The sequence below is a fragment of the Ambystoma mexicanum genome, chromosome 10, assembly GCF_040938575.1.
Source record: "Ambystoma mexicanum isolate Mex_15411 chromosome 10, UKY_AmexF1_1, whole genome shotgun sequence".
Lineage (NCBI taxonomy): Eukaryota > Metazoa > Chordata > Amphibia > Caudata > Ambystomatidae > Ambystoma > Ambystoma mexicanum.
The window spans coordinates 1,679,403,640-1,679,429,935 of NC_090932.1; the positions used below are offsets into that span (position 1 = coordinate 1,679,403,640).

The 26,296-nt window shown below is 55.3% G+C and overlaps 2 non-coding genes across 2 annotated transcripts; both read right to left on the reverse strand.

The window, feature by feature from the left end:
- Positions 1-2,350: 2,350 nt before the first annotated feature.
- On the reverse strand, positions 2,351-2,422 carry TRNAF-GAA (transfer RNA phenylalanine (anticodon GAA)). The gene has a single exon. It is a non-coding gene; the product is annotated as a tRNA-Phe (tRNA).
- A 22,236-nt stretch (positions 2,423-24,658) lies between these two features.
- Positions 24,659-24,731, reverse strand: TRNAF-GAA (transfer RNA phenylalanine (anticodon GAA)). Its single transcript has one exon. It is a non-coding gene; the product is annotated as a tRNA-Phe (tRNA).
- Between the last annotated feature and the right edge of the window lie 1,565 nt (positions 24,732-26,296).

Below are 26,296 nucleotides of genomic sequence, written 5' to 3' on the forward strand. Positions count from 1 at the left end.
GACCTCAGCCCTTGCACCTGTCAGCTCAGGGAGACCATAGTTTGACCCCTAAAGAGCACTAGCAAGGGCCTGTGGGCTGTAATCTCCAGATTATAATAATGCCCCTGGGCAACAGCAGCAGGAATCTCGCCGACATGCACCCACATAAAATCCCCAAAGCAAGGGCCAAACGCGAGCATGGTCCGCGGACTACAATCTCCGTGGGGGGGAGGGCGGAGAGAGGGGGGTAATGAATGTAGTGACTTTACTACAACCCCCCCCCCTCCAATGCCCTGGACAAACGAGATCCCAAGTTGTTCAAATCTGAAATCACATGTAAGAACCCTAAATAAACTCAATCCAATCGTACAGGGAGTGTGTACATTGTGAGCAAAGGAAATGTGGAAAAGAAACACAAATAACTTTACAATTCATTTAATTGTAAAAGGAAAAGTGACTCTCCCCGTCGGGGAATTGAACCCCGGTCTCTCTCAGTCCATGCAGAGCCTCAGCTCTTGCACCTCTCAGTTCAGGCAGAGCCTCAGCCTCTGCACCTCTCAGTTCAGGCAGAGCCTCAGCCCTTGCCCCTCTCCGTTAAGGCAGAGCCTCAGCCCTTTCACCTGTCAGTTCAGGCAGAGCCTCAGCCCTTGCACCTGTCAGCTCAGGCAGAGGTTCAGCCCTTGCACCGGTCAGTTCAGGCAGAGCCCCAGCCCTTGCACCTGTCAGCTCAGGCAGAGGTTCAGCCCTTGCACCTTTCAGTTCAGGCAGAGCCCCAGCCCTTACACCTGTCAGATCAGGGAGGACCTCAGCCCTTGCACCTGTCAGTTCAGGCAGAGCCTCAGCCCTTGCACCTGTCAGTTCAGGGAGGACCTCAGCCCTTGCACCTGTCGGTTCAGGGAGGACCTCAGCCCTTGCACCTGTCAGTTCAGGGAGGACCTCAGCCCTTGCACCTGTCAGCTCAGGGAGGACCTCAGCCCTTGCACCTGTCAGCTCAGGGAGGACCTCAGCCCTTGCACCTGTCGGCTCAGGGAGGACCTCAGCCCTTGCACCTGTCAGCTCAGGGAGGACCTCAGCCCTTGCACCTGTCAGCTCAGGGAGACCATAGTTTGACCCCTAAAGAGCACTAGCAAGGGCCTGTGGGCTGTAATCTCCAGATTATAATAATGCCCCTGGGCAACAGCAGCAGGAATCTCGCCGACATGCACCCACATAAAATCCCCAAAGCAAGGGCCAAACGCGAGCATGGTCCGCGGACTACAATCTCCGTGGGGGGGAGGGCGGAGAGAGGGGGGTAATGAATGTAGTGACTTTACTACAACCCCCCCCCCTCCAATGCCCTGGACAAACGAGATCCCAAGTTGTTCAAATCTGAAATCACATGTAAGAACCCTAAATAAACTCAATCCAATCGTACAGGGAGTGTGTACATTGTGAGCAAAGGAAATGTGGAAAAGAAACACAAATAACTTTACAATTCATTTAATTGTAAAAGGAAAAGTGACTCTCCCCGTCGGGGAATTGAACCCCGGTCTCCCGCGTGACAGGCGGGGATACTGACCACTATACTAACGAGGACCGCTGGGGCTCCCAACGGAAAAGCCCTATATGAAGAGGAGGCGGGTCATGAGCAGCCACGGTGCGCTATCATAGGCTGCCCATAAAGCCTCCCAAAGAGGAGGCGGGGCGTGAGCAGTCACAGTGCGCTATTATAGGCTGCCCATAATGCCTTCCACAGAGGAGGCGGGGCGTGAGCAGTCACAGTGCGCTATTATAGGCTGCCCATAGAGCCTCCCAAAGAGGAGGCGGGGCGTGAGCAGTCACGTCCCTCTCTGATTGGGTGTCAGTCTCCGTCCCTTCACCGGAGGAGGCGGTGCATGAGTCACAACAGCCCTCTCTGATAGGCTGCCAGCCACCGTCCCTCACTCAAGGAGGCGGCTAGGCTGCCAGCCACCGTCCCTCACTCACTCAAGGAGGCGGTGCATGACCAATAATAGACTTGTCTGATAGGCTGCCACCCACCGAGGAGGCGGGGAGTCAGCCACCACGGGCCTATCTGATAGGCTGCCAGCCATCGCCCGCCCCCTTTCGGGCACACCACACAGGTTGCCGAGCAGCGGAGCAGGGGTACTCTGTGGTGTGTGACTTTGCAGGAGGCGGCGGGGGGCGCACCGGGTCATTGGTACCTGGTGTGCGAGTACCACCCGTGCTGTGTCTTGCTGTGCCGCCCTGTCGGGACTCCCATGACGACGTTTGTTATTCTCGTGCCTCAGTTCTTTCGCGCCAGTGGTGTCGTTTTCTATAATTACGAGGGGGTGTGGGTAGGTCAATGGTAGTGTAAATAATTATGTTCTCTTCAAAGTTCAAAACGTTCTGCCGAAACCCGGGATCGAACCAGGGACCTTTGATCTTCAGTCTAACGCTCTCCCAACTGAGCTATTTCGGCTGAGGAGTAGAGTCCGCGGATCTGGATGGCAGATGTGGTAAGTGCACAAGGAACAGGTGAAAGTGTGCACACACCTCTAAATGAAGGAGCATGTAGCCAAGGACAGGGCTACAGCATAGGGGAGCCATGCAAAACCATGCAACTACCTACACATAGGCAGTGTGTATACACAGGAAGCAAGACTAGGGACATTGGCCATATGCACATTATGCACGCAGGAAAACACCTATCCCCAAGGGTAAGATGAGGAGGGGTGGGGAGCTCAGGATCCCTGAACTGGAAGGACAGTCACAGCTGGGAAAACAATACAGAAATAGGCTACAAATATATCATGAACAAAACAGGCACATCACATCTTAAAAACAGTATCTCAAGAAGCATCACTAAATAGAGAAAGACAAACCCACATCTGAGTAGTTGGAGGGGCCCTGCTGGTGCATTGAGCAGGTGTGGTGAGCAAAAAACGGACCAAGTATTCCAGAAGTTTCATAGAGAAAAGGAGGAGAGAGATCGGCTGGGACCAAAGGGGCCAAGGAGTTGTTTTTAGCAGAAGGATAACAGTGGCATGCTTGGGGAAGTGGGGATAACCCTGATAAGCAAGGCAGTGTTCACAGCTTTGGCAACAGATGGACAAAGTGAGGCAGAATGTCCTTAATAATACAAAGCAGGAATTGGATGCCCAGGGGCGGCAGACAAGTTTGAACATGGCCGCAGAGACATCAAATGGAGAGACAGTAGACAATGTAGACCAAGAAGTGGCAGGCAAGGATTCTGTAGGAGAATGCGGATTGAATAACTGAACAGAGGAGGAGTTGATTTTGGACCTAATTTAATCCACAAAAAAGAGGGACAAGGAATCTCATGGGTCCTGCGTAAGTGGGACAGGATCAGGTGCAGCTGAGGAAAGACTCCATACAATTGTAAACAACTCTTTGGCGTAGATACAGGAGGTCTCAATAAGTGAGACATTGTGAATCTGTTTGGCACTGAGAATGGTACGATGATACGGCGCAGTGGCCTGCCATAGGGCAAGTTTAGCAGTAACAGTCTGCGCTTCAAAGGGAGCGCCCGAAATTTATCAGTGAAACAACGCTGGGATGGATAGTAAACCAAACTGACAATATATATTATATATGAGAAAAAGTACCCTCTATCATACATTAAAAAGATAATGATGTTGAACAAAAAGAGAATGATATTATTTTCCATATTCTGAACTCGACCCTTTTGTAAGTAGCATTCAAAGTAATGTCAGTTTAAGGAAATCTCATATTGGTTAAAATGGCCTACCAAGCCGCTTATTGTCTGCTATACTGCTAATGTACGAGGGAAATAATGCTGTAATTGGGTGGGGCTTAGGAAGGAGACTACCAAACCTATCCAAGTAGAAAAGGGTGTTCTCTAGGGTTGCGTTTTGGCCACCACCCTCTTTTTTGTTATACATTAATGTCCTGATAAGTAAACTGGTAAATAGGCCCTCTGATTGATAGGGAGAATTCTCATTCTATGTCTAATTTCCCTTACCTATAGAGTCCCCCAGCAGCTTTGCTGGATTTTAAGGTTTTTTTTTTCTCCTGCTAAGAGTGAGACTCTTTTTCCCCACTCTTAGACATTTTTGCTATGTGTGTTCTAGGCTATTTTTGTGTTTAATGTCTATGGGGTTTCTCTCACCTACATAGGAACCATCTTTACTCAGATGTGTTACACAGCACCCTCCGTGCAGTGACACAGGGGTGTCGTAGCGACCCCCAAACATAGACTCCATACCCTGGGACTGACTACTGTCTCCCAGGGCATGTAAAGTCCCCATTGACTTTACTAGTCAATTTTTGTGAACTAAACCAGTACAACCCATCTTACTATGGAGGTACTGGGAAGGGTTAATAGATTTTCCCTTGTGTTCATTTTCGAGAGGGTACCGTACAGTCCCTCTCGCAAAAGTTTCTGGCTGGTGGCAGTGGTTACTACCGTAAATATTCAACCGTGAATATTTTCCTATGGGATTTTCCCATTGTTCGAGGCTACCACATTCTCTGACAGCCTCTAACATACCGCCGGTGTATTTTAATATTAACTTTACTCTGGTAGGTTTTATTTGCCAGAACTTTTATATAACTTCTTTCTCGTGTCTTTCTCTAAACTCCTAACCCAGGTCAGGGATCCTTTGTTCGTCCTTTTGGCGGGCTTCTGCCAAGAAGCCCTCCTTTCGGCGCCACTGAGTCTAGGGTGGATCCATTGTGTGGGAGGGGGAGTTGGACCCCTGGACAGGGTTGCCTCAGCAACCCATGTCACACTCTATCCTGATAGGCTGGAGGGTCTCCCACCAAGATGACCACTCCACTGTGTGAGTGACAGCTAGGCTGTATAAATGGGCTCTTTTTGCATAAAACAGGGTCCTGAGGACTGAAGAGCAAGACGTCGCCACTGGAACTCAGAAGCCGAAGAGGAGAGAAGCTAAAGACATCTGCAATGACTGAACCACCGGTGAAGCCCTGCTGCAGCGTCTCACCACTTTTCTCCACACGACGAGAGAAGATCTTCATCTGCAAGAGCCTTCTTCCCTTGAGCTGGTGGGGCCAACCAGTTTGCCAATCGCCTTCCTGGACCTGCCCTGGTCGAATCACCAGTACCCTTTACTTGGAGACCGGGTAGCCAGGCACCCGTCCACCCAGACCGCGATTTAAAGGAGCGTACCTTTTATTCGTCGGGCAGCACCGCGGCTGGTTTCATCCCTGGGTAGTGCAGTAACACGAACCGTCCTCCACGACGAGAACCTCTCTTCCTCTGCTGGATCCCCCTAACTGCAGGAACTACCAGGAACAACCGCCACCGCAGGAGCCACTTCAGGAGCCACTTCTTCATTTATAAGGTACATTGTTCTGCCAGGCTGCCCTTTCTGCGTGGTAGAGCTAAAGGTGTTTTAAATCCTTTACCTACCTGTTGGGTTGGCCGCCCCTCTCTCTTAACATTGTCTTTCACCTTCTGCATCCACCTTTTCAACCTCGTTAACCAAAGACTTGACTGCAGTACGTTTTGCTCCTGGGCCCTTGCCCTGTACCACTGACTCTGGCACAGGCCTACAGACTCTGGCTACATTTGTTAGAACTGTATTCACTAGATTGCTTCTCAGCTAGAACTGTGTTGGTGCACCTACTTCTTATAAACACCCCTTCCTTCCCACTTTTAAACCTTGTGCCATGTTGCTCAGTTTTCATTTAAGTATTTGCTATACTGATGTACTGCCTTGCCTAAACTGGTTCACAAACCCATGGGAAGTGTTGCTGGGGCCTATAAGAAGATATTTCTATATGACTTGTGTTTTCATTCCCTTGGAAGAAATTGCTAGAGTGCCATTTGTGTTTGGTTTTCACTGTGCCATTTTGCTCAGTTTTCACTCTTGCTCAAACTTGTCTACAATTTAACTAGGGAGTTGTGTATACATCCTTTGACTGAATTTAACTTACTTAAGAACCGTGATAAAGGTGTTTTATTAGTAGTGTACAAAATAAATATATATTCCTTTTTAATACAAAGCTTTGGTCAGTGTTTCCTTCTTCCAAAGTGCTGAAGGCCTATTGTGTAAACCCTGAATACTGCTCATCTCCCTCTTGAGATAAGTCTGACTACTCAGCCACAGCTACCAACTAAATCTTTGTGGTACAGACTGATACCAAAGGGGATTTATTGCTCACACCTGTAGTCCTAATCTTCTGTAGTGCTCCCTAAGGGAACTGCACAGGATTCTGCCTAACACTGATGCCCCGGCTCTGGCTGGAGACAAAATCCCTGTTTTATTGTTGGCGTATGATGCGATTCTAAATTGTCCTCTGGGTGAAAAATGCAACTGCATTTGTTCTCATAGGTTTGTGAGGGGGTAGGGTTACCATTTAACATAGATACATTCATTAATGTCTACCTAATGGCCCTGTCATCGTCCAAGGCCCTCAGGCCAATCTCCTCCTCTTTGATAGGCGCTTCCCTCGCCTCATCAATTTCCTTTCATCTCCTGCTGTCCCCTCCTCTCCCCCCTTGGCTACCTTGCCCTCACTCTCCTCCTCCTCCTCCTCTGCCCCTCCGAGGGCTCTTTCTCCTCCACAGGGCATACCTCCGATCTGTACCCCTCCCCGGAAGGTCTTTAAGGCTGGCAACCTTCTTCATATTGCCACTCTCAACTCTTGCTCTGCCGTCAAACACTCCTCTGACATCTGCCACCTCCTTGAAGAACTAGACCTTGATGTCCTTGGTCTTACTAAGACATGGTTCACGGCCAGCTCAGTCACGAGCTTATACACTCTCCTCCCTGATGGCTACAAGATCCTCTCAGCACCCAGATCCTCCCGGTGGGGGGGGGGGGTAGCCTTGATCTTTCCTGAGTGGATTCCTGCCTCTATCATTCCCACTCAGACTTACTTCTCTTTTGAATGCCTTGGCTGTAGGCTTTCTCTCTCGCCTTTCTCTTACTGTGGTTACCATCTACCGGCCTCCTGGTCAAATCACCTCATTTCTCTCTGAGTGGGCAGACCTCTCCTCCTCCCTCCTGGCCTCTACCACTCAACTCCTCCTTTCTTCAGATGTAAAAGGCCCAAGTCAAGCAGGCTGCCTTATATGGTGCAGAGCTCTGGGGCCACTCGAACTGTAGGAAATTGGGGACATTTGAGAATGGTTTAATAAAGAACACCCTAAGACTCCCGTGTGGGACATCCACAATCTTAATCGACGGGGAGATTGCTCTACCTGCCACAGGGGCCATTGTGACCCTAATACCCATTTTACATTGAATAAGATTGTGGAGCAGAGTGGAGCTACATACGTTTATTGACATTTTGGGGGCAGCCAGGAGCTTTGTGTATGAAGTGGTTTTCGTGTGTCAAAAGTTGGCTGCATTTGATAGGTCATAGTGATCTCTGGCAGTGTCCTGCTGACATTGGGGGTAACGCTAAACAAATCATCGAAGCAACCTACCAGCAGAAAATAGATCAGGACTTCTTGAGATCTGTATTCACTTCTGCAATGATAATCTATTTGGAGAATAAGAGCAGCAGGGGATATAAATCATATTTGGATATTATGAGACCTAGTTTGCTGTATACTAAATAAAGGTTCAACATCCTAGCATCCTACCAGTGGCAGCAATACGGAATGCACGGGTTACGACGGAATCAAATAAATGTCTATACTGCCTGCATAGGGTCAAATCACTGGAGCACTTCCTTCTAGCATGCCCCTTCTATCTTTCATATAGAAGGATGCATCTGAGGCCAAGATTTCAATGGTTTGGTAACAGATCATCAAGTCAAGCACTGTTAATTTGAAGAAGGTCTGATGATGCTCCAAATGTCTCTAAGGAAGGCATGTTATCAACAGTAAGACAGACACACGTGACCACAATTCAAGGGTGTTTATTGAACTTCAAAAAGGGTTTGAGAAACGCCCATCTAATCCTAAATCTACAGATGGGAGCAAGCTACGGCCATCAAATAATAACGCAGGTCCTAGTGGTGTCTCGTCAAAATAAAAGTGCCTATACTAATAAACCTATTGCCAATCCTTACCTCTAAATACAAATAATGTGGAAACAATGTTTTGTAAAAGAAAGAAGTGTTCAAGAAATAATATGTCAGGATGTTCAAGCCTTTGGCTTCCCTTCACCACGTTTTCAGCACAGGATATGATGGTAAACTCAAGCTTAGCACAGTCTCTGGCTTCTCTAGAATGAGAGTGCAGTTGAAACGTTAGCACCAGGGCCTGATACGACGAACAAACAGTAAGTTATTTTCCTCTCGGAATTTCACACATGCTCAATTTCTCAGGTGATTATATACAGCTAGTCGTGAAAAGACGTGCTCTGAGGAATGCAATTAGGCTCCTTAAGAATAACCCCTTGGCCGATATAGACACATTCATCAAGAAACTGAAAAACCAATATAAATATTGGCTTTGTTGGAATCGGTTTCTATGGTCCAACAGAATGCAGAAAGAATGCTTAAAGCCATCAGTAAGAAAGATTTGTGCGCAGTATGGAATTTGATTAAATCTAATGGTAACACTCAGACAAATGATCAATCAAACGCTGTCTCGGAGGATAAATGGACAAACCATTTTGAAAGGTTATACTCCGAACCGGGTTCCTTAGAATTACAGATCTTTAAATCACAGCCGGTCTGGAATTTGGATCACGACTTGGAGGTAATAGTCACCTTGATAAAGAAAGCTAGTACCTCTCATGCCCCAGGACCAGATGGCCTATCAAACGTAATTTTCTCAGTTCAGGCAAAGCCTCAGCCCTTGCACCTCTCAGTTCAGACAGAGCCTCAGCCCCTGCACTGTCAGTTCAGGCAAAGCCTCGGCCCTTGCACCTCTTAGTCCAGGCAGAGCCCCAGCCCTTGCAGCTGTCAGATAAGGTGGGGCCCCAGCCCTTGCACCTGTCAGATCAGGGAGGACCTCAGCCCTTGTACCTGTAAGTCAGGCAGAGCCTCAGCCCTTGCACCTGTCAGTTCAGGAAAAGCCTCAACCCTTGCACCTGTCAGCTCAGGTAGAACCTCAGCCGTTGCAACTCTGTTCAGGCAGAGCCTCAGCCCCTGCACTGTCAGTCAGACAAAGCCTCAGCCCTTGCACCTCTCAGTTCAGGCAGAGCCTCAGCCCTTGCACCTCTCAGTTCAGGCAGAGCCTCAGCCTCTGCACCTCTAAGTTCAGGCAGAGCCTCAGCCCTTGCACCTGTCAGCTCAGGCAGAGCCTGAGCCCTTGCACCTCTCAGTTCAGGCAGAGCCTGAGCCCTTGCACCTCTCAGTTCAGGCAGAGCCTCAGCCTCTGCCCCTCAGCCTCTGCCCTCTCAGCTCAGGCAGAGCCTTGGCCCCTACCCCTCTCAGTTCAGGCAGAGCCTCGGCCCCTGCACTGTCAGTTCAGGCAAAGCCTCAGCCCTTGCACCTCTCAGTTCAGGCAGAGCCTCAGCCCCTGCACTGTCAGTTCAGGCAAAGCATTGGCCCTTGCACCTCTCAATCCAGACAGAGCCTCGGCCCTTGGACCTGTCAGTTCAGGCAGAGCCTTGGCCCCTGTCCCTCTCAGTTCAGGCAGATCCTCGGCCCCTGCACTGTCAGTTCAGGCAAAGCCTCAGCCCTTCCACCTCTCAGTTCAGGCAGAGCCTGAGCCCCTGCACTGTCAGTTCTGGCAAAGTCTTGGCCCTTGCACCTCTCAATCCAGGCAGAGCCTCGGCCCTTGCACCTGTCAGTTCAGACAGAGCCTCGCCTCTTGCACCTCTCAGTTCAGGCAGAGCCTCAGCCTTGCCCCTCTCAGTTCAGGCAGAGCCTCAGCCTCTGCACCTCTCCGTTCAGGCAGAGCCTCAGCTCTTGGACCTCTCAGTTCAGGCAGAACCTTAGCCTTGCCCCTCTCCGTTCAGGCAGACCCTCAGCCTCTGCACCTCCCCGTTCATGCAGACCCTCAGCCTCTGCACCTCTCCGTTCAGGCAGAGCCTCAGCTCTTGGACCTCTCAGTTCAGGCAGAACCTCAGCCTTGCCCCTCTCCGTTCAGGCAGACCCTCAGCCTCTGCACCTCCCCGTTCAGGCAGAGCCTCAGCTCTTGCATCTCTCAGTTCAGGCAGAGCCTCAGCCCTTGCTCCTCTCAGTTCAGGCAGAGCCTCAGCCCTTGCCTCTCTCAGTTCAGGCAGAACCTCAGCCTCTGCACCTCTCCGTTCAGGCAGAGCCTCAGCCTCTGCACCTCTCCGTTCGGGCAGAGCCTCAGCCCTTGCACCTGTCAGTTCAGGCAGAGCCTCAACCCCTGCACCTGTCAGTTCAGGCAGAGCCTCAGCCCTTGCACCTGTCAGTTCAGGCAGAGCCTCACCCTTGCACCTGTCAGTTCAGGCAGAGCCTCAGCCCTTGCACCGTTCAGTTCAGACAGAGCCTCAGCCTCTGCACCTCTCCGTTCAGGCAGAGCCTCAGCCTCTGCACCTCTCCGTTCAGGCAGAGCCTCAGCTCTTGCACCTCTCAGTTCAGGCAGAGCCTCAGCCCTTGCCCCTCTCAGTTCAGGCAGAGCCTCAGCCCTTGCACCTGTCAGTTCAGGCAGAGCATTAGCCCTTGCACCTGTCAGTTCAGGCAGAGCCTCAACCCTTGCCCCTCTCAGTTCATGCAGAGCCTCAGCCCTTGCACCTGTCAGTTCAGGCAGAGCCTCAGCCCTTGCACCTGTCAGTTCAGGCAGAGCCTCAACCCTTGCCCCTCTCAGTTCATGCAGAGCCTCAGCCTCTGCACCTCTCAGTTCAGGCAGAGCCTCAGCCTCTGCACCTCTCCGTTCAGGCAGAGCCTCAGCCTCTGCACCTCTCCGTTCAGGCAGAGCCTCAGCCCTTGCCCCTCTCAGTTTAGGCAGACCCTCAGCCTCTGCACCTCTCCTTTCAGGCAGAGCCTCAGCTCCTGCACCTCTCTGTTCAGGCAGAGCCTCAGCCCTTGCACCTGTCAGTTCAGGCAGAGCCTCAGCCCTTGCACCTGTCAGTTCAGGCAGAGCCTCAGCCCTTGCACCTGTCAGTTCAGGCAGAGCCTCAACCCTTGCCCCTCTCAGTTCATGCAGAGCCTCAGCCCTTGCACCTGTCAGTTCAGGCAGAGCCTCAGCCCTTGCACCTGTCAGTTCAGGCAGAGCCTCAACCCTTGCCCCTCTCAGTTCATGCAGAGCCTCAGCCTCTGCACCTCTCAGTTCAGGCAGAGCCTCAGCCTCTGCACCTCTCCGTTCAGGCAGAGCCTCAGCTCCTGCACCTCTCCGTTCAGGCAGAGCCTCAGCCCTTGCCGCTCTCAGTTCAGGCAGGGCCTCTGCCCTTGCACCTGTCGGTTCAGGCAGAGCCTCAGCCTTGCCATCTCAGTTCAGGCAGTGCCTCAGTCCTTGCCCCTCTCAGTTCAGGCAGAGCCTCAGCACCTCTCCGTTCAGGCAGAGACTCAGCTCTTGCACCTCTCATTTCAGGCAGAGCCTCAGCATTGCCGCTCTCAGTTCAGGCAGAGCCTCAGCACCTCTCCGTTCAGGCAGAGCCTCAGCTCTTGCACCTCTCAGTTCAGGCAGAGCCTCAGCCTTGCCCCTCTCAGTTCAGGCAGAGCCTCAGCCTCTGCACCGTTCCGTTCAGGCAAAGCCTCAGCTCTTGCACATCTCAGTTCAGGCAGAGCCTCAGCCCTTGCCCCTCTCAGTTCAGGCAGAGCCTCAGCCTCTGCACCTCTCAGTTCAGGCAGAGCCTCAGCTCTTGCACCTCTCAGTTCAGGCAGAGCCTCAGCTCTTGCACCTCTCAGTTCAGGCAGAGCCTCAGCCCTTGCCCCTCTCAGTTCAGGCAGAGCCTCAGCCTCTGCACTTCTCAGTTCAGGCAGAGCCTCAGCCTCTGCACCTCTCCGTTCAGGCAGAGCCTCAGCTCTTGCACCTCTCAGTTCAGGCAGAGCCTCGGCCCTTGCACCTGTCGGTTCAGGCAGAGCCTCAGTCCTTGCCCCTCTCAGTTCAGGCAGAGCCTCAGCCTCTGCACCTCTCTGTTCAGGCAGAGCCTCAGCTCTTGCACCTCTCAGTTCAGGCAGAGCCTCAGCCCTTGCCCCTCTCAGTTCAGGCAGAGCCTCAGCCTCTGCACCTCTCAGTTCAGGCAGAGCCTCAGCTCTTGCACCTCTCAGTTCAGGCAGAGCCTCAGCCTTGCCCCTCTCAGTTCAGGCAGAGCCTCAGCCTCTGCACCACTCCGTTCAGGCAGAGCCTCAGCTCCTGTACCTCCCTGTTCAGGCAGAGCCTCAGCTCCTGCACCTCTCAGTTCAGGCAGAGCCTCAGCCCTTGGCCCTCTCAGTTCAGGCAGGGCCTCTGCCCTTGCACCTGTCGGTTCAGGCAGAGCCTCAGCCTTGCCCCTCTCAGTTCAGGAAGAGCCTCAGTCCTTGCCCCTCTCATTTCAGGCAGAGCCTCAGTCCTTGCCCCTCTCAGTTCAGACAGAGCCTCAGTCCTTGCCCCTCTCAGTTCAGGCAGAGCCTCAGCACCTCTCAGTTCAGGCAGAGCCTCAGCTCTTGCACCTCTCATTTCAGGCAGAGCCTCAGCTCTTGCACCTCTCATTTCAGGCAGAGCCTCAGCCTCTGCACCTCTCCGTTCAGGCAGAGCCTCAGCATTTGCACCTCTCAGTTCAGGCAGAGCCTCAGCCTTGCCCCTCTCAGTTCAGGCAGAGCCTCAGCCTCTGCACCTCTCTGTTCAGGCAGAGCCTCAGCTCTTGCACCTCTCTGTTCAGGCAGAGCCTCAGCCTTGCCCCTCTCAGTTCAGGCAGACCCTCAGCCTCTGCACCTCTCCATTCAGGCAGAGCCTCAGCATTTGCACCTCTCAGTTCAGGCAGAGCCTCAGCCTTGCCCCTCTCAGTTCAGGCAGAGCCTCAGCCTCTGCACCTCTCTGTTCAGGCAGAGCCTCAGCTCTTGCACCTCTCTGTTCAGGCAGAGCCTCAGCCTTGCCCCTCTCAGTTCAGGCAGACCCTCAGCCTCTGCACCTCTCCGTTCAGGCAGAGCCTCAGCATTTGCACCTCTCAGTTCAGGCAGAGCCTCAGCCTTGCCCCTCTCAGTTCAGGCAGAGCCTCAGCCTCTGCACCTCTCAGTTCAGGCAGAGCCTCAGCTCTTGCACCTCTCAGTTCAGGCAGAGCCTCAGCTCTTGCACCTCTCAGTTCAGGCAGAGCCTCAGCCCTTGCCCCTCTCAGTTCAGGCAGAGCCTCATCCTCTGCACTTCTCAGTTCAGGCAGAGCCTCAGCCCCTGCACCTCTCCGTTCAGGCAGAGCCTCAGCTCTTGCACCTCTCAGTTCAGGCAGAGCCTCGGCCCTTGCACCTGTCGGTTCAGGCAGAGCCTCAGTCCTTGCCCCTCTCAGTTCAGGCAGAGCCTCAGCCTCTGCACCTCTCTGTTCAGGCAGAGCCTCAGCTCTTGCACCTCTCAGTTCAGGCAGAGCCTCAGCCCTTGCCCATCTCAGTTCAGGCAGAGCCTCAGCGTCTGCACCTCTCAGTTCAGGCAGAGCCTCAGCTCTTGCACCTCTCAGTTCAGGCAGAGCCTCAGCCTTGCCCCTCTCAGTTCAGGCAGAGCCTCAGCCTCTGCACCTCTCCGTTCAGGCAGAGGCTCAGCTCCTGTACCTCCCCGTTCAGGCAGAGCCTCAGCTCCTGCACCTCTCAGTTCAGGCAGAGCCTCAGCCCTTGCCCCTCTCAGTTCAGGCAGGGCCTCTGCCCTTGCACCTGTCGGTTCAGGCAGAGCCTCAGCCTTGCCCCTCTCAGTTCAGGAAGAGCCTCAGTCCTTGCCCCTCTCATTTCAGGCAGAGCCTCAGTCCTTGCCCCTCTCAGTTCAGGCAGAGCCTCAGTCCTTGCCCCTCTCAGTTCAGGCAGAGCCTCAGCACCTCTCAGTTCAGGCAGAGCCTCAGCTCTTGCACCTCTCATTTCAGGCAGAGCCTCAGCTCTTGCACCTCTCATTTCAGGCAGAGCCTCAGCCTCTGCACCTCTCCGTTCAGGCAGAGCCTCAGCATTTGCACCTCTCAGTTCAGGCAGAGCCTCAGCCTTGCCCCTCTCAGTTCAGGCAGAGCCTCAGCCTCTGAACCTCTCTGTTCAGGCAGAGCCTCAGCTCTTGCACCTCTCTGTTCAGGCAGAGCCTCAGCCTTGCCCCTTTCAGTTCAGGCAGACCCTCAGCCTCTGCACCTCTCCATTCAGGCAGAGCCTCAGCTCTTGCAGCTGTCAGATCAGGGAGGACCTCAGCCCTTGCACCTGTCAGTTCAGGCAGAGCCTCAGCCCTTGCACCTGTCAGTTCAGGCAGAGCCTCAGCCCTTGCACCTGTCAGTTCAGGCAGAGCCTCAACCCCTGCACCTGTCAGATCAGGGAGGACCTCAGCCCTTGCACCTGTCAGTTCAGGCAGAGCCTCAACCCTGGCACCTGTCCGTTCAGGCAGATCCCCAGCCCTTGCCCCTCTCAGTTCATGCAGAGCCTCAGCCGTTGCACCTGTCAGCTCAGGCAGAGCCTCAGCCCTTGCACCTTTCAGTTCAGGCAGAGCCCCAGCCCTTGCACCTGTCAGATCAGGGAGGACCTCAGCCCTTGCACCTTTCAGTTCAGGCAGAGCCCCAGCCCTTGCACCTGTCAGATCAGGGAGGACCTCAGCCCTTGCCCCTCTCAGTTCAGGCAGAGCCTCAGCCTTGCCAGTTCAGGCAGAGCCTCAGCCTTGCCCCTCTCCATTCAGGCAGAGCCTCAGCCTCTGCACCTCTCCGTTCAGGCAGAGCCTCAGCCTCTGCACCTCTCCGTTCAGGCAGAGCCTCAGTTCTTGCACCTCTCAGTTCAGGCAGAGCCTCAGCCTTGCCCCTCTCAGTTCAGGCAGAGCCTCAGCCTCTGCACCTCTCAGTTCAGGCAGAGCCTGAGCCCTTGCCCCTCTCAGTTCAGGCAGAGCCTCAGCTCTTGCACCTCTCAGTCCAGGCAGAGCCTCAGCTCTTGCACCTCTCCGTTCAGGCAGAGCCTCAGCCCTTGCACCTGTCAGTTCAGGCAGAGCCTCAGCCCTTGCACCTGTCAGTTCAGGCAGAGCCTCAGCCCTTGCCCCTCTCCGTTCAGGCAGAGCCTCAGCCATTGCACCTCTCCGTTCAGGCAGAGCCTCAGCCATTGCACCTGTCAGTTCAGGCAGAGCCTCAGCACCTCTCCGTTCAGGCAGAGCCTCAGCCTCTGCACCTCTCCGTTCAGGCAGAGCCTCAGCTCTTGCACCTCTCAGTTCAGGCAGAGCCTCAGCCCTTGCCCCTCTCAGTTCAGGCGGAGCCTCAGCCTTGCCCCTTTCAGTTCAGGCAGAGCCTCAGCCTCTGCACCTCTCCGTTAAGGCAGAGCCTCAGCCTCTGCACCTCTCCGTTCAGGCAGAGCCTCAGCCTCAGCACCTCTCCGTTCAGGCAGAGCCTCAACCCCTGCACCTGTCAGATCAGGGAGGACCTCAGCCCTTGCACCTGTCAGTTCAGGCAGAGCCTCAGCCCTTGCCCCTCTCCGTTCAGGCAGAGCCTCAGCCATTGCACCTGTCAGTTCAGGAAGAGCCTCAGCACCTCTCCGTTCAGGCAGAGCCTCAGCCTCTGCACCTCTCCGTTCAGGCAGAGCCTCAGCTCTTGCACCTCTCAGTTCAGGCAGAGCCTCAGCCCTTGCCCCTCTCAGTTCAGGCGGAGCCTCAGCCTTGCCCCTCTCAGTTCAGGCAGAGCCTCAACCCCTGCACCTGTCAGATCAGGGAGGACCTCAGCCCTTGCACCTGTCAGTTCAGGCAGAGCCTCAACCCCGGCACCTGTCCGTTCAGGCAGAGCCCCAGCCCTTGCCCCTCTCAGTTCATGCAGAGCCTCAGCCGTTGCACCTGTCGGCTCAGGCAGAGCCTCAGCCCTTGCACCTTTCAGTTCAGGCAGAGCCTCAGCCCTTGCACCTGTCAGTTCAGGCAGAGCCTCAGCCCTTGCACCTGTCAGCTCAGGCAGAGGTTCAGCCCTTGCACCTGTCAGTTCAGGCAGAGCCCCAGCCCTTGCACCTGTCAGCTCAGGCAGAGGTTCAGCCCTTGTACCTTTCAGTTCAGACAGAGCACCAGCCCTTACACCTGTCAGATCAGGGAGGACCTCAGCCCTTGCACCTGTCAGTTCAGGCAGAGCCCCAGCCCTTGTACCTGTGAGTTCAGGGAGGACCTCAGTCCTTGCACCTGTCAGTTCAGGGAGGACCTCAGCCCTTGCACCTGTCAGCTCAGGGAGGACCTCAGCCCTTGCACCTGTCAGCTCAGGGAGGACCTCAGCCCTTGCACCTGTCAGTTCATGCAGAGCCCCAGCCCTTGCACCTGTCAGTTCAGGCAGAGCCTCAACCCTTGCACCTGTCAGATCAGGGAGGACCTCAGCCCTTGCACCTGTCAGTTCAGGCAGAGCCCCAGCCCTTGCACCTGTCAGTTCAGGCAGAGCCCCAGCCCTTGCACCTGTCAGATCAGGGAGGACCTCAGCCCTTGCACCTGTCAGCTCAGGGAGGACCTCAGCCCTTGCACCTGTCAGTTCAGGCAGAGCCTCAGCCCTTGCACCTGTCAGCTCAGGGAGGACCTCAGCCCTTGCACCTGTCAGCTCAGGGAGGACCTCAGCCCTTGCACCTGTCAGTTCAGGCAGAGCCCCAGCCCTTGCACCTGTCAGTTCAGGGAGGACCTCAGCCCTTGCACCTGTCAGCTCAGGCAGAGCCCCAGCCCTTGCACCTGTCAGCTCAGGCAGAGGTTCAGCCCTTGCACCTTTCAGTTCAGGCAGAGCCCCAGCCCTTACACCTGTCAGATCAGGGAGGACCTCAGCCCTTGCACCTGTCAGTTCAGGCAGAGCCTCAGCTCTTGCACCTTTCAGTTCAGGCAGAGCCTCAGCCTTGCCCCTCTCCGTTCAGGCAGAGCCTCAGCCCCTGCACCTCTCCGTTCAGGCAGAGCCTGAGCCCTTGCACCTGTCAGTTCAGGCAGAGCCTCAGCCCTTGCACCTGTCAGTTCAGGCAGAGCCTCAGCCCTTGCACCTGTCAGTTCAGGCAGAGCCTCAACCCTTGCCCCTCTCAGTTCATGCAGAGCCTCAGCCCTTGCACCTGTCAGTTCAGGCAGAGCCTCAGCCCTTGCACCTGTCAGTTCAGGCAGAGCCTCAACCCTTGCCCCTCTCAGTTCATGCAGAGCCTCAGCCTCTGCACCTCTCAGTTCAGGCAGAGCCTCAGCCTCTGCACCTCTCCGTTCAGGCAGAGCCTCAGCTCCTGCACCTCTCCGTTCAGGCAGAGCCTCAGCCCTTGCCGCTCTCAGTTCAGGCAGGGCCTCTGCCCTTGCACCTGTCGGTTCAGGCAGAGCCTCAGCCTTGCCATCTCAGTTCAGGCAGTGCCTCAGTCCTTGCCCCTCTCAGTTCAGGCAGAGCCTCAGCACCTCTCCGTTCAGGCAGAGACTCAGCTCTTGCACCTCTCATTTCAGGCAGAGCCTCAGCATTGCCGCTCTCAGTTCAGGCAGAGCCTCAGCACCTCTCCGTTCAGGCAGAGCCTCAGCTCTTGCACCTCTCAGTTCAGGCAGAGCCTCAGCCTTGCCCCTCTCAGTTCAGGCAGAGCCTCAGCCTCTGCACCGTTCCGTTCAGGCAAAGCCTCAGCTCTTGCACATCTCAGTTCAGGCAGAGCCTCAGCCCTTGCCCCTCTCAGTTCAGGCAGAGCCTCAGCCTCTGCACCTCTCAGTTCAGGCAGAGCCTCAGCTCTTGCACCTCTCAGTTCAGGCAGAGCCTCAGCTCTTGCACCTCTCAGTTCAGGCAGAGCCTCAGCCCTTGCCCCTCTCAGTTCAGGCAGAGCCTCAGCCTCTGCACTTCTCAGTTCAGGCAGAGCCTCAGCCTCTGCACCTCTCCGTTCAGGCAGAGCCTCAGCTCTTGCACCTCTCAGTTCAGGCAGAGCCTCGGCCCTTGCACCTGTCGGTTCAGGCAGAGCCTCAGTCCTTGCCCCTCTCAGTTCAGGCAGAGCCTCAGCCTCTGCACCTCTCTGTTCAGGCAGAGCCTCAGCTCTTGCACCTCTCAGTTCAGGCAGAGCCTCAGCCCTTGCCCCTCTCAGTTCAGGCAGAGCCTCAGCCTCTGCACCTCTCAGTTCAGGCAGAGCCTCAGCTCTTGCACCTCTCAGTTCAGGCAGAGCCTCAGCCTTGCCCCTCTCAGTTCAGGCAGAGCCTCAGCCTCTGCACCACTCCGTTCAGGCAGAGCCTCAGCTCCTGTACCTCCCTGTTCAGGCAGAGCCTCAGCTCCTGCACCTCTCAGTTCAGGCAGAGCCTCAGCCCTTGGCCCTCTCAGTTCAGGCAGGGCCTCTGCCCTTGCACCTGTCGGTTCAGGCAGAGCCTCAGCCTTGCCCCTCTCAGTTCAGGAAGAGCCTCAGTCCTTGCCCCTCTCATTTCAGGCAGAGCCTCAGTCCTTGCCCCTCTCAGTTCAGACAGAGCCTCAGTCCTTGCCCCTCTCAGTTCAGGCAGAGCCTCAGCACCTCTCAGTTCAGGCAGAGCCTCAGCTCTTGCACCTCTCATTTCAGGCAGAGCCTCAGCTCTTGCACCTCTCATTTCAGGCAGAGCCTCAGCCTCTGCACCTCTCCGTTCAGGCAGAGCCTCAGCATTTGCACCTCTCAGTTCAGGCAGAGCCTCAGCCTTGCCCCTCTCAGTTCAGGCAGAGCCTCAGCCTCTGCACCTCTCTGTTCAGGCAGAGCCTCAGCTCTTGCACCTCTCTGTTCAGGCAGAGCCTCAGCCTTGCCCCTCTCAGTTCAGGCAGACCCTCAGCCTCTGCACCTCTCCATTCAGGCAGAGCCTCAGCATTTGCACCTCTTAGTTCAGGCAGAGCCTCAGCCTTGCCCCTCTCAGTTCAGGCAGAGCCTCAGCCTCTGCACCTCTCTGTTCAGGCAGAGCCTCAGCTCTTGCACCTCTCTGTTCAGGCAGAGCCTCAGCCTTGCCCCTCTCAGTTCAGGCAGACCCTCAGCCTCTGCACCTCTCCGTTCAGGCAGAGCCTCAGCATTTGCACCTCTCAGTTCAGGCAGAGCCTCAGCCTTGCCCCTCTCAGTTCAGGCAGAGCCTCAGCCTCTGCACCTCTCAGTTCAGGCAGAGCCTCAGCTCTTGCACCTCTCAGTTCAGGCAGAGCCTCAGCTCTTGCACCTCTCAGTTCAGGCAGAGCCTCAGCCCTTGCCCCTCTCAGTTCAGGCAGAGCCTCATCCTCTGCACTTCTCAGTTCAGGCAGAGCCTCAGCCCCTGCACCTCTCCGTTCAGGCAGAGCCTCAGCTCTTGCACCTCTCAGTTCAGGCAGAGCCTCGGCCCTTGCACCTGTCGGTTCAGGCAGAGCCTCAGTCCTTGCCCCTCTCAGTTCAGGCAGAGCCTCAGCCTCTGCACCTCTCTGTTCAGGCAGAGCCTCAGCTCTTGCACCTCTCAGTTCAGGCAGAGCCTCAGCCCTTGCCCATCTCAGTTCAGGCAGAGCCTCAGCGTCTGCACCTCTCAGTTCAGGCAGAGCCTCAGCTCTTGCACCTCTCAGTTCAGGCAGAGCCTCAGCCTTGCCCCTCTCAGTTCAGGCAGAGCCTCAGCCTCTGCACCTCTCCGTTCAGGCAGAGGCTCAGCTCCTGTACCTCCCCGTTCAGGCAGAGCCTCAGCTCCTGCACCTCTCAGTTCAGGCAGAGCCTCAGCCCTTGCCCCTCTCAGTTCAGGCAGGGCCTCTGCCCTTGCACCTGTCGGTTCAGGCAGAGCCTCAGCCTTGCCCCTCTCAGTTCAGGAAGAGCCTCAGTCCTTGCCCCTCTCATTTCAGGCAGAGCCTCAGTCCTTGCCCCTCTCAGTTCAGGCAGAGCCTCAGTCCTTGCCCCTCTCAGTTCAGGCAGAGCCTCAGCACCTCTCAGTTCAGGCAGAGCCTCAGCTCTTGCACCTCTCATTTCAGGCAGAGCCTCAGCTCTTGCACCTCTCATTTCAGGCAGAGCCTCAGCCTCTGCACCTCTCCGTTCAGGCAGAGCCTCAGCATTTGCACCTCTCAGTTCAGGCAGAGCCTCAGCCTTGCCCCTCTCAGTTCAGGCAGAGCCTCAGCCTCTGAACCTCTCTGTTCAGGCAGAGCCTCAGCTCTTGCACCTCTCTGTTCAGGCAGAGCCTCAGCCTTGCCCCTTTCAGTTCAGGCAGACCCTCAGCCTCTGCACCTCTCCATTCAGGCAGAGCCTCAGCTCTTGCAGCTGTCAGATCAGGGAGGACCTCAGCCCTTGCACCTGTCAGTTCAGGCAGAGCCTCAGCCCTTGCACCTGTCAGTTCAGGCAGAGCCTCAGCCCTTGCACCTGTCAGTTCAGGCAGAGCCTCAACCCCTGCACCTGTCAGATCAGGGAGGACCTCAGCCCTTGCACCTGTCAGTTCAGGCAGAGCCTCAACCCTGGCACCTGTCCGTTCAGGCAGATCCCCAGCCCTTGCCCCTCTCAGTTCATGCAGAGCCTCAGCCGTTGCACCTGTCAGCTCAGGCAGAGCCTCAGCCCTTGCACCTTTCAGTTCAGGCAGAGCCCCAGCCCTTGCACCTGTCAGATCAGGGAGGACCTCAGCCCTTGCACCTTTCAGTTCAGGCAGAGCCCCAGCCCTTGCACCTGTCAGATCAGGGAGGACCTCAGCCCTTGCCCCTCTCAGTTCAGGCAGAGCCTCAGCCTTGCCAGTTCAGGCAGAGCCTCAGCCTTGCCCCTCTCCATTCAGGCAGAGCCTCAGCCTCTGCACCTCTCCGTTCAGGCAGAGCCTCAGCCTCTGCACCTCTCCGTTCAGGCAGAGCCTCAGTTCTTGCACCTCTCAGTTCAGGCAGAGCCTCAGCCTTGCCCCTCTCAGTTCAGGCAGAGCCTCAGCCTCTGCACCTCTCAGTTCAGGCAGAGCCTGAGCCCTTGCCCCTCTCAGTTCAGGCAGAGCCTCAGCTCTTGCACCTCTCAGTCCAGGCAGAGCCTCAGCTCTTGCACCTCTCCGTTCAGGCAGAGCCTCAGCCCTTGCACCTGTCAGTTCAGGCAGAGCCTCAGCCCTTGCACCTGTCAGTTCAGGCAGAGCCTCAGCCCTTGCCCCTCTCCGTTCAGGCAGAGCCTCAGCCATTGCACCTCTCCGTTCAGGCAGAGCCTCAGCCATTGCACCTGTCAGTTCAGGCAGAGCCTCAGCACCTCTCCGTTCAGGCAGAGCCTCAGCCTCTGCACCTCTCCGTTCAGGCAGAGCCTCAGCTCTTGCACCTCTCAGTTCAGGCAGAGCCTCAGCCCTTGCCCCTCTCAGTTCAGGCGGAGCCTCAGCCTTGCCCCTTTCAGTTCAGGCAGAGCCTCAGCCTCTGCACCTCTCCGTTAAGGCAGAGCCTCAGCCTCTGCACCTCTCCGTTCAGGCAGAGCCTCAGCCTCAGCACCTCTCCGTTCAGGCAGAGCCTCAACCCCTGCACCTGTCAGATCAGGGAGGACCTCAGCCCTTGCACCTGTCAGTTCAGGCAGAGCCTCAGCCCTTGCCCCTCTCCGTTCAGGCAGAGCCTCAGCCATTGCACCTGTCAGTTCAGGAAGAGCCTCAGCACCTCTCCGTTCAGGCAGAGCCTCAGCCTCTGCACCTCTCCGTTCAGGCAGAGCCTCAGCTCTTGCACCTCTCAGTTCAGGCAGAGCCTCAGCCCTTGCCCCTCTCAGTTCAGGCGGAGCCTCAGCCTTGCCCCTCTCAGTTCAGGCAGAGCCTCAACCCCTGCACCTGTCAGATCAGGGAGGACCTCAGCCCTTGCACCTGTCAGTTCAGGCAGAGCCTCAACCCCGGCACCTGTCCGTTCAGGCAGAGCCCCAGCCCTTGCCCCTCTCAGTTCATGCAGAGCCTCAGCCGTTGCACCTGTCGGCTCAGGCAGAGCCTCAGCCCTTGCACCTTTCAGTTCAGGCAGAGCCTCAGCCCTTGCACCTGTCAGTTCAGGCAGAGCCTCAGCCCTTGCACCTGTCAGCTCAGGCAGAGGTTCAGCCCTTGCACCTGTCAGTTCAGGCAGAGCCCCAGCCCTTGCACCTGTCAGCTCAGGCAGAGGTTCAGCCCTTGTACCTTTCAGTTCAGACAGAGCACCAGCCCTTACACCTGTCAGATCAGGGAGGACCTCAGCCCTTGCACCTGTCAGTTCAGGCAGAGCCCCAGCCCTTGTACCTGTGAGTTCAGGGAGGACCTCAGTCCTTGCACCTGTCAGTTCAGGGAGGACCTCAGCCCTTGCACCTGTCAGCTCAGGGAGGACCTCAGCCCTTGCACCTGTCAGCTCAGGGAGGACCTCAGCCCTTGCACCTGTCAGTTCATGCAGAGCCCCAGCCCTTGCACCTGTCAGTTCAGGCAGAGCCTCAACCCTTGCACCTGTCAGATCAGGGAGGACCTCAGCCCTTGCACCTGTCAGTTCAGGCAGAGCCCCAGCCCTTGCACCTGTCAGTTCAGGCAGAGCCCCAGCCCTTGCACCTGTCAGATCAGGGAGGACCTCAGCCCTTGCACCTGTCAGCTCAGGGAGGACCTCAGCCCTTGCACCTGTCAGTTCAGGCAGAGCCTCAGCCCTTGCACCTGTCAGCTCAGGGAGGACCTCAGCCCTTGCACCTGTCAGCTCAGGGAGGACCTCAGCCCTTGCACCTGTCAGTTCAGGCAGAGCCCCAGCCCTTGCACCTGTCAGTTCAGGGAGGACCTCAGCCCTTGCACCTGTCAGCTCAGGCAGAGCCCCAGCCCTTGCACCTGTCAGCTCAGGCAGAGGTTCAGCCCTTGCACCTTTCAGTTCAGGCAGAGCCCCAGCCCTTACACCTGTCAGATCAGGGAGGACCTCAGCCCTTGCACCTGTCAGTTCAGGCAGAGCCTCAGCTCTTGCACCTTTCAGTTCAGGCAGAGCCTCAGCCTTGCCCCTCTCCGTTCAGGCAGAGCCTCAGCCCCTGCACCTCTCCGTTCAGGCAGAGCCTGAGCCCTTGTCCCTCTCAGTTCAGGCAGAGCCTCAGCTCTTGCACCTCTCAGTCCATGCAGAGCCTCAGCTCTTGCACCTCTCAGTTCAGGCAGAGCCTCAGCCTCTGCACCTCTCAGTTCAGGCAGAGCCTCAGCCCTTGCCCCTCTCCGTTAAGGCAGAGCCTCAGCCCTTTCACCTGTCAGTTCAGGCAGAGCCTCAGCCCTTGCACCTGTCAGCTCAGGCAGAGGTTCAGCCCTTGCACCGGTCAGTTCAGGCAGAGCCCCAGCCCTTGCACCTGTCAGCTCAGGCAGAGGTTCAGCCCTTGCACCTTTCAGTTCAGGCAGAGCCCCAGCCCTTACACCTGTCAGATCAGGGAGGACCTCAGCCCTTGCACCTGTCAGTTCAGGCAGAGCCTCAGCCCTTGCACCTGTCAGTTCAGGGAGGACCTCAGCCCTTGCACCTGTCGGTTCAGGGAGGACCTCAGCCCTTGCACCTGTCAGTTCAGGGAGGACCTCAGCCCTTGCACCTGTCAGCTCAGGGAGGACCTCAGCCCTTGCACCTGTCAGCTCAGGGAGGACCTCAGCCCTTGCACCTGTCGGCTCAGGGAGGACCTCAGCCCTTGCACCTGTCAGCTCAGGGAGGACCTCAGCCCTTGCACCTGTCAGCTCAGGGAGACCATAGTTTGACCCCTAAAGAGCACTAGCAAGGGCCTGTGGGCTGTAATCTCCAGATTATAATAATGCCCCTGGGCAACAGCAGCAGGAATCTCGCCGACATGCACCCACATAAAATCCCCAAAGCAAGGGCCAAACGCGAGCATGGTCCGCGGACTACAATCTCCGTGGGGGGGAGGGCGGAGAGAGGGGGGTAATGAATGTAGTGACTTTACTACAACCCCCCCCCTCCAATGCCCTGGACAAACGAGATCCCAAGTTGTACAAATCTGAAATCACATGTAAGAACCCTAAATAAACTCAATCCAATCGTACAGGGAGTGTGTACATTGTGAGCAAAGGAAATGTGGAAAAGAAACACAAATAACTTTACAATTCATTTAATTGTAAAAGGAAAAGTGACTCTCCCCGTCGGGGAATTGAACCCCGGTCTCCCGCGTGACAGGCGGGGATACTGACCACTATACTAACGAGGACCGCTGGGGCTCCCAGCGGAAAAGCCCTATATGAAGAGGAGGCGGGTCATGAGCAGCCACGGTGCGCTATCATAGGCTGCCTATAAAGCCTCCCAAAGAGGAGGCGGGGCGTGAGCAGTCACAGTGCGGTATTATAGGCTGCCCATAATGCCTTCCACAGAGGAGGCGGGGCGTGAGCAGTCACAGTGCGCTATTATAGGCTGCCCATAGAGCCTCCCAAAGAGGAGGCGGGGCGTGAGCAGTCACGTCCCTCTCTGATTGGGTGTCAGTCTCCGTCCCTTCACCGGAGGAGGCGGTGCATGAGTCACAACAGCCCTCTCTGATAGGCTGCCAGCCACCGTCCCTCACTCAAGGAGGCGGCTAGGCTGCCAGCCACCGTCCCTCACTCACTCAAGGAGGCGGTGCATGACCAATAATAGACTTGTCTGATAGGCTGCCACCCACCGAGGAGGCGGGGAGTCAGCCACCACGGGCCTATCTGATAGGCTGCCAGCCATCGCCCGCCCCCTTTCGGGCACACCAGACAGGTTGCCGAGCAGCGGAGCAGGGGTACTCTGTGGTGTGTGACTTTGCAGGAGGCGGCGGGGGGCGCACCGGGTCATTGGTACCTGGTGTGCGAGTACCACCCGTGCTGTGTCTTGCTGTGCCGCCCTGTCGGGACTCCCATGACGACGTTTGTTATTCTCGTGCCTCAGTTCTTTCGCGCCAGTGGTGTCGTTTTCTATAATTACGAGGGGGTGTGGGTAGGTCAATGGTAGTGTAAATAATTATGTTCTCTTCAAAGTTCAAAACGTTCTGCCGAAACCCGGGATCGAACCAGGGACCTTTAGATCTTCAGTCTAACGCTCTCCCAACTGAGCTATTTCGGCTGAGGAGTAGAGTCCGCGGATCTGGATGGCAGATGTGGTAAGTGCACAAGGAACAGGTGAAAGTGTGCACACACCTCTAAATGAAGGAGCATGTAGCCAAGGACAGGGCTACAGCATAGGGGAGCCATGCAAAACCATGCAACTACCTACACATAGGCAGTGTGTATACACAGGAAGCAAGACTAGGGACATTGGCCATATGCACATTATGCACGCAGGAAAACACCTATCCCCAAGGGTAAGATGAGGAGGGGTGGGGAGCTCAGGATCCCTGAACTGGAAGGACAGTCACAGCTGGGAAAACAATACAGAAATAGGCTACAAATATATCATGAACAAAACAGGCACATCACATCTTAAAAACAGTATCTCAAGAAGCATCACTAAATAGAGAAAGACAAACCCACATCTGAGTAGTTGGAGGGGCCCTGCTGGTGCATTGAGCAGGTGTGGTGAGCAAAAAACGGACCAAGTATTCCAGAAGTTTCATAGAGAAAAGGAGGAGAGAGATCGGCTGGGACCAAAGGGGCCAAGGAGTTGTTTTTAGCAGAAGGATAACAGTGGCATGCTTGGGGAAGTGGGGATAACCCTGATAAGCAAGGCAGTGTTCACAGCTTTGGCAACAGATGGACAAAGTGAGGCAGAATGTCCTTAATAATACAAAGCAGGAATTGGATGCCCAGGGGCGGCAGACAAGTTTGAACATGGCCGCAGAGACATCAAATGGAGAGACAGTAGACAATGTAGACCAAGAAGTGGCAGGCAAGGATTCTGTAGGAGAATGCGGATTGAATAACTGAACAGAGGAGGAGTTGATTTTGGACCTAATTTAATCCACAAAAAAGAGGGACAAGGAATCTCATGGGTCCTGCGTAAGTGGGACAGGATCAGGTGCAGCTGAGGAAAGACTCCATACAATTGTAAACAACTCTTTGGCGTAGATACAGGAGGTCTCAATAAGTGAGACATTGTGAATCTGTTTGGCACTGAGAATGGTACGATGATACGGCGCAGTGGCCTGCCATAGGGCAAGTTTAGCAGTAACAGTCTGCGCTTCAAAGGGAGCGCCCGAAATTTATCAGTGAAACAACGCTGGGATGGATAGTAAACCAAACTGACAATATATATTATATATGAGAAAAAGTACCCTCTATCATACATTAAAAAGATAATGATGTTGAACAAAAAGAGAATGATATTATTTTCCATATTCTGAACTCGACCCTTTTGTAAGTAGCATTCAAAGTAATGTCAGTTTAAGGAAATCTCATATTGGTTAAAATGGCCTACCAAGCCGCTTATTGTCTGCTATACTGCTAATGTACGAGGGAAATAATGCTGTAATTGGGTGGGGCTTAGGAAGGAGACTACCAAACCTATCCAAGTAGAAAAGGGTGTTCTCTAGGGTTGCGTTTTGGCCACCACCCTCTTTTTTGTTATACATTAATGTCCTGATAAGTAAACTGGTAAATAGGCCCTCTGATTGATAGGGAGAATTCTCATTCTATGTCTAATTTCCCTTACCTATAGAGTCCCCCAGCAGCTTTGCTGGATTTTAAGGTTTT